Source organism: Ambystoma mexicanum, chromosome 2q (genome assembly GCF_040938575.1).
Source record: "Ambystoma mexicanum isolate Mex_15411 chromosome 2q, UKY_AmexF1_1, whole genome shotgun sequence".
Lineage (NCBI taxonomy): Eukaryota > Metazoa > Chordata > Amphibia > Caudata > Ambystomatidae > Ambystoma > Ambystoma mexicanum.
This window is the reverse complement of record NC_090924.1, coordinates 1,218,559,009-1,218,574,788: the sequence shown is the minus strand read 5'-3', so window position 1 is coordinate 1,218,574,788 and position 15,780 is coordinate 1,218,559,009.

Below are 15,780 nucleotides of genomic sequence, written 5' to 3'. Positions count from 1 at the left end.
TGTAGAAATAGTGTTCACTGATCAGTGTAGGTCAGCAGTGTTATCTCAAAGGCATGATGTGAACTACAAAACTATTGCATATGCTGCATATGCTAGCAAGGCCTTATCCCAGGTGGAAAATAAGTTCAGTTAATGTGAAAACACACTCCTAACCACTGTTTGGGCATTGCAGCAATTCTGTCCCATCATTCAAGGGGAAAGAGTGATTATTGAAACCAATCACCAACCCCTACAGTTTCTGCAAAGTAAACGACTTAGGTCAGAAAACTTGGCACAGTCGAGAATTACTTCCTGGACATTGGCACTTCAGGGATTCCCTGTGGAAGTAAAATATGGACAAAGGCTAGGGCTAGCGGACATGAATGTGCAGCTGAATGTGCACCCAATGAAGCAGAATTAGAATCCAATTTGGGTGAATTTGAACAATATCCACACAAAGCATTCAATGAGGATGTATCTAGGGATTTTTCAACAGTGTATGTAGATGGGTGTGCACAACATGTGGAAAAATAACACAGAAAAAGAGCTTGTGACAGGAATCAGAAATATCTGTGACAACATCCAAAGGGTAAACTTGAGGATTGGGCCTAGAAGTAGTCAGGTGGCAGAATTGACCGCTATCTACAAAGCAATCGCTAGTGCAGTTGAAAATGAATTCAAAGAGTTAGTCTTAGTGACTGATTCTGATTATGCGCAAAAAGGTTTCATGGATTTTTTGACCTGGTTGGAAGGCAAAAGGTATGCTCACATATAACAAAAAACCTCTTAAACACGGGAAGATGATTCAAGCCATCAATAAACTTGTGTCAGAAAATGATTTAATAATACATTGGAAAAAAATCTGAGGCCATTTAAAGATACCAGGTGAGGACAAGGAGGGGAATGACAAAGCAGATCAATTAGCCAAAATTGGAGCTGTAATGGGAGAGCTATTTCCCATTGAACATCTACTTGATGAAATACGGGTAGGTGCACTAACATTCTCCAAATCTCCAAACCAGGTTGAACAGCCTGTAGTGGAATGGAGTTGGGATACTCCAGATCAGGACCTGATCAAATCGCAAAGAGAAGACCCAATTTTAGGCATATTTTATGATCACTGAGTAGATGCAGAACAAACTCCTCTGAATGGAAATCATTGTAAAGGGAAAGAAGAATTGAGAGTATTGTTGAAAAACAAAACTAAAAATTAGGTTACATGATGGATTACTGAATAGAGAATCTATATCAGGTCAAATCCAATGGGTGGTGCCTTTGTCATTTCGGGGCCTAATGTTACATCATGCACATGATGCAATAACTGTGAGACACAGGGGTTCACAAAAAACTTTGGACATTTTAAAAGAGTATGCCTATTGGCCACATATGTCTCAAGATGGTGAACTATACACAAGAGGGTGTCTAGTATGTGCACAATTTCAACCAGCTTCACCTACGCATAGAGCTCCATTAATGAAAATAGGCTTGACCCTTCCATGGTCTGATTTGCAAATCAACTATGTTGGGCCTGTAAAAAGATCAGCCAGATTAAATAAAGATTTATTAACAGTGGTTTGTCTAATGCCCAAATGAATGGAATGCTTTCCCGCACCGGATTGCAGTGCACAAACAGCAGCCACATTACTGTTGAATCATATTTTTTCAAGATTTGGGTTACCCCAAACAATAGAGTCAGACCAGGGAAGTCATTTCACTAGTGCATTAATTACCAAAATTTGGCAAATATTGGGTGTGGAAAGGAAACTACAGATCTAATATCGGCCTTCTACTTCAGGTGGTGTGGAAAGGAACAATAGGTCAATTGTTGACATATTAAAGACATTTGTAGCGGAGGCAGGTTCTAATTGGCACCTTCAGCTGCCCTTAGTATTGATGGCCATCCGATGGACTCCCGCTAGGTTTACAAATCTCAGCCCTCATGAAATACTGACAGGAAGAAAGATGGTGTTGCCATGAGCAAACACTTATAAATGCCTCCAGAATTCACAAATATGTGGAAGAGTTGAGGAAGCACTTACAACACGCATTTGCATTTGTGAAGTGGAATCTGGAGAAGGCTGCTGATAGTGCAAAAACATATTATAATAGGAAGACATCTGTAAGGGAATACAAGGTGGTATATTAAGTGTATAAGTTCAACTTTGGAAGGGCAAACATAAAAACTCTCAGTTTCTTGCAGCATGGCAAGGGCCCTTTAGAATAATAGACAAGGTCTCCGCCGTGGTGTATCGAATAGTTAAGAAGGAGGGTGAAATGACAGTGGAACAGTTTGTCCATGTAAATCAAAACAAGCCTTTCCACGCGAAACATGAAGTGAGAAGGCTTGAGCAAGTTGAGGCTAGTTGAAAGAGAATAATGAGGATAGAGTGAAAATTGAGTTGATCGGAGAATCAAGGTAGACATTGGAATACATGGAAAATGATAAGGGGTTCTGATATAAAGACCTATGATCTGTATAATGTATGTTTCTGAAAGTGTTTTGGTTGTACAATGTGAGATGTATGTTTTGATTTGTATAATAATAAACTTATTTTCAAGTGTTCCAACATGGCAGAATAATATCCATGGAGTCACCATAATAATAATGACAATCAAATCTTATTTTCAGATATTGCAGCAGAAGAGGGATGAAAAATGTATTGTGCGGGTACTTCATTTGTTTGTTTCTTTTTATCCTAGATAATTAATTGATTGCCCCGGCAGCTCCGGATCCTTGGAGCACCGGACCCCTGGAGGATGCCACGGGATCAGAGGCCCCTGGAAAGCCCCCCGACTGAGAGAAAGGAGTGAAGATAAGGAGCCTGAGATGCCATAAAGATGAGGCCTTTGGAGGAGATCTCATGGAGTGCCCAACTAGAGGAGTTCTGCTGGTGACAGCGTTATGTGCATTTGTAATGCAGAGGTTGATGGACAGGACATTCCAGAAGCGTGGTCCAGTATATTCTGGTTGCCAGGAATAAAAATACATTTTCTTCATTTTGTTTTTATTTTTCATTTGTTGTTTTGCATTTGGTTGTATGTTGTCTGGAAATGGTACTAAGACATTATAAAAAAAAAATATATATATTATGTCATTGGATCACTACATTCAAAGATAGTGATCAGATAAAAAAAAGATAAAGATCTCCAAGAAAAAAAGATGAAGATCTCTTTAAAAGAAAGGTGGTCTTAAAAGAAATATATCATTAAAAAAATGGAGATTGGACCACTGTTAAAAGATGATGAGATCTGATCAAAAAATAAGAAATATTCCTGAAAAATATATGCTATTTATTGGTCTGTTAAAACATAATTAATATATCTATGATTGGAAATGTCACTTTTCGCATGAATTTGGAGTAGGTACATGATTAATGATGCCTGGCGTTAAATGTGCATGGTGTTTATTTCAAATATGGACATTTCAATTGGGAGTACTCACGTTTATTTTTGTTGAAAGATTGTTGTAGTTTCTCTTGCAGTGATATGCCAGGGGATCCCAGCAATAGAAAAAGGAGGGATATGTAGGGATACCGTATCTGGAAGCAGTAAGTGAGCCATGACATTACATTCAGAGGGGCAGGTGTTCAGAGATGAACAGCAGACTGACAGAGGTTTCCAGGCAGATGAACCACAGCTGAGAAGAGGGCAGGCGATAGACGGGGGAGCGGTTATCCTCGCATAGAGTTTGCATTATCCCTGTGGGCTGGAGGCCGTGACTGCATTTGCTGCCAAGCTGACACAGACAGAGAATCTTCTGTGTGCGAGGTGAGCATGTCAGTAAAACGTGAGGGCTTGACTGAATAAGTGGATTTATTACTTAGTCAGACAGAAGTTTTCAATCCGTAATTGCTCATTGTCACATGCAAATGTATTTCTAAAGGGTACAACAGTTTTTTATTAAGTGTGGCTTCTTCCAAGTCACACGATCCAAGGTCAGGGAGACTGCCATTATTATTGAATGGTGTTTATTTTTTAAACTGTTTTTTATTTAATATTGTTATGTAATGATTGATATGTACAAGTGGTAAGTTATCTGCCAAGATAAACACGCATCACAAAAATCATTTTGTGTCTGAAACATTTTTTAATGACATTTGGGTGACTGTATTTAATATGCTTATGAAGGCAAGAGGGTAAGGGTGAAGGATTTTAGGAAAATGATGCATTGTGGGGTGTAGTTAGACAGAGTGTGAGTGTGCAGTATGTCGGCTGGGCATGTTGACAGCTGAACGCATCTGCCACCAAGGCAGTAGCCCAGCCTCATAGAAAAGTTGCTGGGGTGACAGTTAGCACTGTCAATTTTCCAAGTGTACTAAGCCTGATAATCTGTGTTTAGGGTTGACCCTAAATAGAAAACAGGTATTAGAGGAGAGTTTTGTCACACCATAGAGGGCATTACCATAATACTGCCATATGACTTTAACACCATAAGCGAATACCACAAGATTGGGTATAGCCCTCTGACAAAATCAGCTCCAAGGCCCAACACTCCTGTTAAAAACCAAGAATGGCTTTGCTCTTATCATTGTGGTTTTCACCATCGACACAACACTTAGACTTGTGTTGGCTATGTGTTGTACATTTGTATGTGTTCATGGACTGTGGAGCCTCACCTACTCCATAGGCATCATCTTTTTCAGTGCAGTGACACAGGGTTGTCTTTTTCAGTCTTCCCACTTTAAATTCCATTTTCTGGGACTGACTACTGTCTCCCAGAACCTGTAAAGTTGCCATTGACTTTATTAGTCTTTTAAAATTCACAGACCAAGTACAAACTATCTTCCAGAGAGTACTGGAAAGGGTTAATAGTTATCCTTTTGTGTCTCTCTCTCATGGACTATTATTTAATTCCCCTTTCATTAAGATTTGGCTGGTGGCAGTGGTATCTACTCTATTTTTAATAGCCTTGGTACTGTTTTAGGCTAAGTTAGTAGCCTCAAACTTCAATCCGCTGGACCCCATTTACTTTTATTTGGTTCTGGCTGGGTTTATTTGCCATTTCTTTTTGTAAAGGTTTTTCTCGTGTTTTACTCTGCGCACCAAACCAGGTTTGGTTCCTTTGTTCACCGTTCTTTGGCGGGCTTCTGCACAGAAGCCCTCCTTAGGCGCCTGAATGTCTGAGGTTGACAGGATGTGAGGGAGGGTTCTGAGAGTCCCTGCACAGGGTCTCCTTGGAGACCCATGTCGCACTCTGTATGATTGGCTGTGTGGACTGTCCCGCCAGGACAGCCACCCTGCTGAGTGATTGACAGCCAGGCTGTGTGAATGGGGGAAAACTGTATAAAAAGCAGGTCTCTGGGGTTTGGAAGGCAAAGTCGCCACTGGATCGAGAGAACCGAAGAGAAACTGAAAGAAGAGGACCACTACCACAACTGAACCTACCGGTGAAGGCCTGCTCCGGGTCCGAATCACTAAACTTCGACGACAGAGAAAATCTGCAAGGAATATTCTTCCCTTGAGCTGGTGGGACCAACCAGTTTGCCAAACACCAAGCAAGGCCTCCCTCCCCTGGTCGAATTTGCTGTGCACAGCTACAGTGAACCGGATAGCAAGGAGGACAGGACCCTGTTTGGGTTCTAAGGAGCGTACCTTTTATTTGTTGCTTTCCTCTGCAGCTTGTGTCTTCCCTGGGTAGTGCAGGACCCTCCAATCTTCCTACTTCGTGTCAGTCTGACAGTCATTTCAGGAACAGTGAGCCTGCAGGATATGCCAGGAACGTCTGCCTCAGCTACAGCCTTCTTCTTCATTTAAGGTACTGTGCTAACCCGGTCGTTCGTTCCGTATGACCGCAGTGAAAGTGTTTGAAATCTTTCGCCAATCGAGGGCTTGTCCTTCTCTACTCTTTTAAGTAACTTTTCTTCCGACCAACTTCGTTTCGAACTCTTGGCAAACACTTAACCGCAAACTTCTCTGAACTGTGTGATTCTCTGCAAAGACTCTGTACCATTAACATTGGCCCATGACTATTGATTTGAATCCTCATTGTAGCAAGCCTTTTCTAGATTGCCCTGCCTACTTACTTGTCGGTGCTGCTTAATTTTGTATAACCTTGTCTTTCACTCCCTTTTAAATTACTGGAGTGCCATTTTGCTCACACTTCAGTTTGAGCTTAAGTTGTCCAGAATTCATCAGGTGTTGTGTAGTATATTAAGAGTCTGATTTTTCTGCTGCTTCACTTAGTGAATTGCTTTACAAGTGATGCGTTAATAAATGTATATTCTTTTACTCAGAAACCTTGAGTCAGTGTTTGTTTGAACCATAGTAATTGCAGTCCTTTGTGTAACTATTGATATTGCTCACTTTACGCTTGAGATACGTCTAGCTGCTCAGCCATCACTACCACTTTACTGTGTAGTACAGGCTTGTACCAAAGGTGAATTTGTGCTGTCACTTGTAGTGTTTATTTTGTGTGGTGTTCCCAAAGGCTACTGCATATGATTCTGCCTAACAATGTCACACTTACCGGGGACATTCCAAGTGAATAATCTTGCTATACGACAATACTAATGTACGCATTTCCTAAATACGTTCCTCATTTGATTTGACATTGTATCAACATGAAAATAAAATACACGCATACCACAATCACCTTGATAAGTGTAGTACGTAGCAAACAAGTTTCATGACATGGTAGATGTTTAGGAAATTAGTAGTATTTATTGTTTTGTAAATAGACATTACATAAGAGATGCACCATGACTATAATCTGAAAATTAACAAAACAAGGAAAGAAACATTGTTACATGCCGAACAAAAGCCAGTGTTGTGCATGGCGCTTGCCATCATCCCTGCTCCGCCCAGGTCAACTGGCAGGTTGCACCATTTGTGTGGTAGGATCTGTTGGTATGGCCAAGGCAAGCTAATCCATAGATGGTGAGGTGGAATTGCTGCTACTACTGGATCCAGTCATCATGACAGCCACATAACCATGTGAGGGTGTGTGAAAATCATGTGCTCAGCGGCAATGGCTTGCAACAGAATTGTTAAGTACAGATAGCTATGTGCTGTGCACTATATACCATTCGTTAGCTCACTGGGCTCCACCTGGATTACTGTTTCCTCCATTGATAGGCCCAGGAGGCACCCGTTTCTCCAATTGGACTGTGCTCCTGGAAACCATGAAATTTTAATTTGGGTTTGTTATAATTTCTAGTTGCATGGCGTTCCTACCTTAGGATACCCTTTCGAACATGGCTCCATTGATATCTGCTCCTTTATTTGATTATGATTATGATGTGGCATTTATAATGCGCATGACCACAATTGTTTCTAGGCACCACAAAGCAAAGGGGGGGAGGACAGAGTGAAGCCAAGACATACAATCCTACTAGGCCTTGTGTCATTCGGATCATGCAAGTGCCACAACGAGGAGTGCAGGATGGAGGGAGAGGGGGAAAGTGCAAGGGAGAGGGTAGGGGGAAGTGCAATCAGGGCTGCATGGCTCTCTGTAAGTGCAGCCAGGGCAGCGCGGCTCTGGGAAGTGCAAGGAGACAGTGGCTGTAGGGGTTACAGTTACAGCCACTAAGTGTGTGGCAGGTCAGGAGGCTGTGCAAGGAAAATGGTCAAGGAAGAGTACCGAGCAACCAGTCGGCGCAGCCGATAGGTAAGTTAGCAAGGACGCAAGAGAGAGAATGCAGAGGAGAAAAGGAGGGTCTTGATCTGCTTCCGGAACTTCAGGTGGTTCGGATCAAGTCTTAGAGGGACAAGGAGGCGGTTGCAGAGGGAGGCACGTGCTGCAGAGAGAGATCTACCCCCACTCTCTACCTGGAAAAGCATCTGACGCTCAGAGAGTTGGAGGTAGCTGAGCGAACGGCTCTAGAATAAGGTATTTCGGAAGAGAGAGAGTTGGATGTAGTGCAGGCTTGATTAATATCTGTGTTTACCTGTGTGGCTTAGGACACAAACGGGCATACTCTTTTGTGCCCACTATGGATGCCCAGACCACTGCAGATTTCCGATGCACAATACATATCTAGACACACACTTGTAGGTACATTGGATTTTTTATAGTTTCTCATTGGTGCAGATTGTTATATATCACCATCACCTTTTGATTTCCTTTGCATCGCGTCGTTGAAGCATGGACGGCATTGACATCAGCTGTGAGTTAAGCCCATCAGGCATTTCCTGCTGCTGTACTGGCTCTCAGAGGCCCGTAGGATGAGGAAGTGAAGCAGCGAGGGTGATGATGGGAAATATCAAAAGAGAGGAGAAGGGCTGGGGACATCAGTCAGTCTGCTTAGACCATGAGGACGAAACACAACTCACTGCACCCCAACATGCTACCACACCTCGGGAAGCCAAAGCACTGCCCTATCAGCACAAGATCACCTCTTCCTTGATGCTTCTAATAACAACTCCATCAATGGAGTGGTTTTTGTCCACATAAAATATAAAATCAGATAAGTAATGTCCAGAGTGCAACATGTTCCTTCGTAACTATTGACCAATCACTTGAAAATGACTGAATCACTTTTCACCCCTAAAAATTCTCACATGTGATCTGGGTTACAACTAACTTACATGATAAATCTACAGGTAAGTAATGTTCATTTACATCATGGGTGCACAACATACGGCCCGCGGGCCAGTTGCGGCCCGCCATGCTCTTTTGTCCGGCCCGCGAGGCACAAAGACTTTCCTAATGGAGGGCGGCCCGCGTCCGCCCTCCATTAGGAAAGTCTTTGTTGTCTTCCGGGCCGGACAAAACACTGGCCGTCATTGGCTCAGCACACATGCACCACGTTGCTCCTACGAGCCACGTAGTGTGTGTGTGCTGACCCAATGGAGGGCCAGCACTACGGCTGGCGTGGTCCATAAGGCTTGATGCCGGAAGGCATTTCAGCCTTGGACCACGCCAGCCGTAGTACGATTCCAGCGTTCCTGCTTACCTGCCGCTTACCTGCCTTCTAGCACGTCTCCGGTAAGTGGTCTGTTTGCGTTTGTGTGTCGGGTCTGTTTTACTTTATGTTTGTGTGTGTATGTTGCGATGGGGGGGATGGGGGGTGTCGGATGTGTATGAATGTTGGAATTTGAATGCATTTTATGTGTATGTTGAGATGCGGGGGTGGGGTGGGTGTCGGATGTGTATGAATGTTGGAATTTGAATGCATTTTATGTGTATGCTGAGATGCGGGGGTGGGTGTCGGATGTGTATGAATGTTGGAATTTGAATGCATTTTGTGTGTGTGTTGAGATGCGGGGGTGGGGGGGTGTCGGATGTGTATGAATGTTGGAATTTGAATGCATTTTATGTGTATGTTGAGATGCGGGGGTGGGTGTCGGATGTGTATGAATGTTGGAATTTGAATGCATTTTATGTGTTTGTTGAGATGCGGGGGTGGGTGTCGGATGTGTATGAATGTTGGAATTTGAATGCATTTTATGTGTATGTTGAGATGCGGGGGTGGGGGGGTGTCGGATGTGTATGAATGTTGGAATTTGAATGTATTTTGTGTGTGTGTTGAGATGCGGGGGTGAGTGTCGGATGTGTATGAATGTTGGAATTTGAATGCATTTTGTGTGTGTGTTGAGATGCGGGGGTGGGGGGGTGTCGGATGTGTATGAATGTTGGAATTTGAATGCATTTTATGTGTATGTTGAGATGCGGGGGTGGGTGTCGGATGTGTATGAATGTTGGAATTTGAATGTATTTTGTGTGTGTGTTGAGATGCGGGGGTGGGTGTCGGATGTGTATGAATGTTGGAATTTGAATGTATTTTGTGTGTGTGTTGAGATGCGGGGGTGGGTGTCGGATGTGTATGAATGTTGGAATTTGAATGCATTTTATGTGTATGTTGAGATGCGGGGGTGGGGGGTGTGTCTGATGTGTGTGAATGTTTGTATTTGAATGTATTTTGTGTGTATGTTGAGATGCGGGGGTGGGGGTGGGTGTCGGATGTGTATGAATGTTTTGATTTGAATGTTTTTTGTGTGCTGAGTTGGGGGGGTGGGGGTTCGGGTCTGTATGGGTGCATGTTTGTGTGTGTGCTGAGTTGGGGTTGGGGGGGTTCGGGTCTGTGTGTGTGCTGATTTGGGGGGTGGGGGTTCAGGTCTGTATGGGTGCATGTGTGTGTGCTGAGTTGGGGGGTGGGGGGTTCGGTTCTGTATGGGTGCATGTGTGTGTGCTGAGTTGGGGGGTGGGGGTTCGGGTCTGTAAGGGTACATGTGTGTGCGCTGTGTTGGGGGGTGGGGGGTTCGGGTCTGTAAGGGTGCATGTGTGTGTGCTGAGTTGGGGGGTGGGGGGTTCAGGTCTGTATGGGTGCATGTGTGTGTGCTGAGTTGGGGGGTGGGGGGTTCGGGTCTGTATGGGTGCATGTGTGTGTGCTGAGTTGGGGGGTGGGGGGTTCGGGTCTGTATGGGTGCATGTGTGTGTGCTGAGTTGGGGGGTGGGGGTTCGGGTCTGTAAGGGTGCATGTGTGTGTGCTGAGTTGGGGGGTGGGGGGTTCGGGTCTGTAAGGGTGCATGTGTGTGTGCTGAGTTGGGGGGTGGGGGGTTCGGGTCTCTATGGGTGCATGCTTGAGAATGTGTGTGCTGCGTTGGGGGCGGGGGGTTCGGGTCTGTATGGGTTCATGCTTGAGAATGTGTGTGCTGCGTTGGGGGCGGGGGTTCGGGTCTGTATGGGTGCATGCTTGAGAGTGTGTTTGGGGTATAGTGTTTGGTTGGGGGTGAGGGGCCATGGGGCATAGTGTTTGGTTGGGGGTGAGGGACAGGGGGCATAGTGTTTGGTTGGGGGTGGGGGCCATGGGGCATAGTGTTTGGTTGGGGTGGGGGCCATGGGGCATAGTGTTTGGTTGGGGGTGAGGGGCCCATGGGGCATAGTGTTTGGTTTGGGTGAGGGGGCCATGGGGCATAGTGTTTGGTTGGGGGTGAGGCATAGGGGGCATAGTGTTTGGTTGGGGGGTGAGGGACAGGGGGCATAGTGTTTGGTTGGGGGTGAGGGGGCCATGGGGCATAGTGTTTGGTTGGGGGTGAGGGACAGGGGGCATAGTGTTTGGTTGGGGGTGGGGGCCATGGGGCATAGTGTTTGGTTGGGGTGGGGGCCATGGGGCATAGTGTTTGGTTGGGGGTGAGGGGCCCATGGGGCATAGTGTTTGGTTGGGGGTTGGGGGGGTGAGGGGGCCATGGGGCATAGTGTTTGGTTGGGGGTGAGGGATAGGGGGCATAGTGTTTGGTTGGGAGGTGAGGGACAGGGGGCATAGTGTTTGGTTGGGGGTGAGGGACAGGGGGCATAGTGTTTGCTTGGTGGGTGAGGGACAGGGGGCATAGTGTTTGCTTGGTGGGTGAGGGACAGGGGGCATAGTGTTTGCTTGGTGGGTGAGGGACAGGGGGCATAGTGTTAAGTTGGGGGTGGGAGCCATGGGGCATAGTGTTTGGTTGGGGGTGAGGGGGCCATGGGGCATAGTGTTTGGTTGGGGGTGAGGGGGCCATGGGGCATAGTGTTTGGTTGGGGGTGAGGGACAGGGGGCATAGTGTTTGGTTGGGGGTGGGGGCCATGGGGCATAGTGTTTGGTTGGGGGTGAGGGGCCCATGGGGCATAGTGTTTGGTTGGGGATTAGGGGGGTGAGGGGGCCATGGGGCATAGTGTTTGGTTGGGGGTGAGGGACAGGGGGCATAGTGTTTGCTTGGGGGGTGAGGGGCAGGGGGCATAGTGTTTGGTTGGGGGTGGGGGCCATGGGGCATAGTGTTTGGTTGGGGGTGAGGGGCCCATGGGGCATAGTGTTTGGTTGGGGGTGAGGGGGCCCATGGGGCATAGTGTTTGGTTGGGGGTGAGGGGGCCCATGGGGCATAGTGTTTGGTTGGGGGTGAGGGGGCCCATGGGGCATAGTGTTTGGTTGGGGGTGAGGGGGCCATGGGGCATAGTGTTTGGTTGGGGATGGGAGCCATGGGGCATAGTGTTTGGTTGGGGGTGAGGGGACCATGGGGCATAGTGTTTGGTTGGGGATGGGAGCCATGGGGCATAGTGTTGCACTCCAAGAGTGAACTCAATAATAAAGCTAAAACAGGCACAGTTAGGAGATGTACATCCTTTGCTTTTTTGAGGAAACCTGACTCAAGAAGGCCATACTCCTCTTGGGTAACCCAAACAGCAAACTATAGCAGTCCAAAATAACGGAATGTCCAATCAAGGGTCAATAAAATATATATAATTTAATTAAACAGACGATATACAATAACTAAATCGAAATAAATGATAGCAATGGAAAATGTGTAGTACAAAATGTAAGTTTGAAATGCAATAAAAATCGTTACCCCTCAAAAACATCTTTTTCCATGTCTTTAATACAAATTGGGGGTTGAAAAAGCCTCCTGACATGTCCCGCCTACCGCCCCGCCCACTTTTACTTTTCGGCCCACTATAGCCCTCATGTAAGGTACTTTCGGCCCTCTGTCAAAATCAGTTGTGCACCCCTGATTTACATTAATATAATGCATGTTAATTTACAGCGACACAACACAGAAACTGGAATTTGTGAACAATTGTCTGGGTGTCAAAAAGGCTATCATATATTTAGAAATCACTTGAATGAATAGTGGAGCTCATTCCGTGTATGCCGGTATCCTGGCAGTAGAGCCTCCAGGATACCACAATTTGGTACTTAGAATTGAAGCCAGATGACGAGTGCCGGCGGGGCGGTGTAAATCTCCATTCTATAGGACTCCATGAGTGGATTTTCCATCATTACCGCCACTGGTAATGAGGGATTTTGTGGCCGATAGGTTGCCTGGCTTACTGCGAGCATTTAGCTGGAGGTAACCCAGGTGCCCCACTGGCAAACCTGTAGTCGGGTGGTCCGGTAAAGTGCCGGTATCAACGGATACTGCCATATTTTTACCGAGGTTCAACTCGGAATGAGACCAAACTTCTTTTACTGCAATGCACTGCAGTTCACTGTGCAGCACAACCACAGTCCAGTGGTTTAACACTTTACAAACAACTAAATTAACGTGTTTACCAAAGAAAAAAATAATCGACCTAGCGTAAGCTAAGAGCAAAAACAGAGGTGCGTATGACTATGAACGTGACTGTTAGCTGGACCGAGGCAATCAGCATACGGTACAAAGGCCCAATGGAGCAGTTCGATTATTAAGGCTAGAATCTGTTTGCTCAGAAATGCCATAAAGCACGTCTATTTACACACATCCTCTGTGGTGCTCTTTCAGGAAGTTGAAATGAAAATATCAGCTTCAGTTTGCATATCACTGGACATGATCAGTGAGAACCAGCGAGATCTCTTTCTGAGCACAATTAACACAACACTAAAGTTATCCCCTTGGCGCTGTCGAGAAAAGTGAAAGGAACAACTTTGAAAGCAATGTTAAAGCTGAACAAATAAATGCCTCTGTCTTTGTGGACAAGGCGCCAGCCTGAATGCGACTGGAACCGGGTTAGTAAGCTAGAGGTTTGACAGTTACAAAATGCAGAGATGGGATATGAAGTCTGCTTTCCATAAAACATGCATATGTGCTTGTTGTAGGTAAGTGCAAAGTACAGATGTGTTTCAAGCCCTGCGTCATTAAACTGTCTGGCAAAGCAAAACGCGTGGACGTGCCAATGGGAAGCAGGCTTCCAAGAGCGCCGTTCTGAAGTCAACAGGAGAAGTCTACGAACAGCATGACAGTTAGAAATATTAATGTGATACAAATGTGTTGTTTTTTCATTTCAAGAAAGTTCGAATGAAAGGGATGCATATTTATTTTCAAGGAAAGACGGTTTCTTTTTACTGGACTGTGCTTTTATTTTGTGGAACAACACATATTACATGAATTGTATTCGTTTTATAAAACAAAACATATTTGGTTAAATAACAAAAGTTCCCCTCACACCTCTTGCCTCCTTTCAAGGCCTTATATCACGGTGTATGTTTACTCGTCCTAAGCTTGACACCGTTTCTGGACTAACACAGCCAGGCGACCATTCCCAGACTGGCTTTGTACTACTGACGGCCACTCAAGGGCCAGGCAATTGCTACATTGACGCAGAACTTCCTTGTGTCACCAAAACAGGAAGTCCCACAGTTGTGCCCTGTGGAAACCACCAGGTTGCTGCCTAACGCACACGTTGCATCATTTCAAAGCCCACTACTACAGTGTGTGCTTACTCTTCGTGAGCTTGAGACTCGAGTTCGGGCAAATTCAGCAATGCTAACATTTTCCTATTTGACTTTGTATATCTGATGGCCATAGAAGGATGAGGCAAGACTTCAAAGCAATTGTTGTCACTTATGGTCCTTTACTTTAATTGTCTTGTACATTGAATTTTGATCACCTATGACCTTTATCACTTCCCCACGACTACTCCATCCTTGCCTCTACCCTCTCCAGCTACTCTTAGACTTGTGTTCTGGAATGCCCAGTCCCTCTGTAATAAAACTGTCTTCATCAGTGACCATTGGGATGCTAGCCCCACCCCTAAGCAGCCATCGATATCACGGAGATCTGGATTACCCACCTCAAATCTGCTACATCTGCTGCTTTACACACTGATTTTCCTAGCTTTGTTCACACCCCTAAACTTCCAAATGTGATTAGAGTTTCTCCAAGTAGCCACCAAGACTCATTACATTGCCCTTGAATTCCCATTGCATTGTTTTTAATTCATGACCACACAACTCTGTCCACCAACCCCTATAACAATCCCCATTAATGTATTTGCCCACGAGCACTCCTTCTTCTCCAATATTGACATCCTCCTGGAATCCACTAATGCCCATCAAAGCTCCTAGAGCATTCATGTTTGACTTCAACCTCCATAAAATCTCTCCCACCCACCAACAAGAACTTGATTCTCTGCTCTCTGATCATTCAATTACCTCACTTCACAATGTGCCCATTCAATCCCCTAATGGAAATCTCATTGCATTGTTTTCCTCTTTCGCCTTATCTAATAGCACTATTGCACCCTCCCCCTTTGACCGCTCCATTCTATAGTTGACCATCACTGTTCCCTGACTCCTCCCCCTGCCACCTCCACCATCTCTAAATGTATATTCACACCTACATGACTCGTTGTCTTCTACCTAGCTGTAATCAAGTGCTCCCTTACTGTATCTCCAGAGGCCTCCTCAATCACCAACACTATATGACCAACACTATCCCTATTATACATTCACCCCTTTGACCCCTTGATTCCAGCCCTGGATCACTGCTCAGATCTGACTCCTCAAAACTGACATGAAATGCCATCATTGCAAGCAGCATTAGCACATCCCCCGTCTTCTATGTGCCTACAGGAATGCCCTTATCTCTTTCACGCATGCGCCATATTCTGCCAAGTGATCCTACATGAGGTTCTTCACACTAAGCTTGGCTACCATCACCTAAAATGTTCCTATTCACTCCAGCCCATACTTACTCCTTTTAACCCTCATTCCTTCTCCTCTTCGCTATCAGTCAATTACTTGCTCCCCCCAAAATCTATCTCCATTAGCTCATTCCTATCCTCCTTGTTTCTAACTCCTCTTGACGTCGCAGCCCCCATATTAAGGACTGCTAACTCCTCAGGCACCCCACTGACCCATATGAATATCAAACAATGACTTGCTCTCTCCTATCTCGTTCTTTAATATATCTCACTTCCTTGGAATCGTATCATCCTGCTTCTTCCAATGTCCTACCCACCCTAAAGAGGACCTCTGCTCAATCCAACTGTTTTGTAAACTATCTGCTAGACTCACCTTCCCCACTCTTCAAAATCCGTCGCTCCTCCTACATTAACACGTAACAACCTTTGAGACCATCTCTTATTTTGATTTATGAAATGGGATGTGTGACCTCTTCTTGTTATTGTATACTATC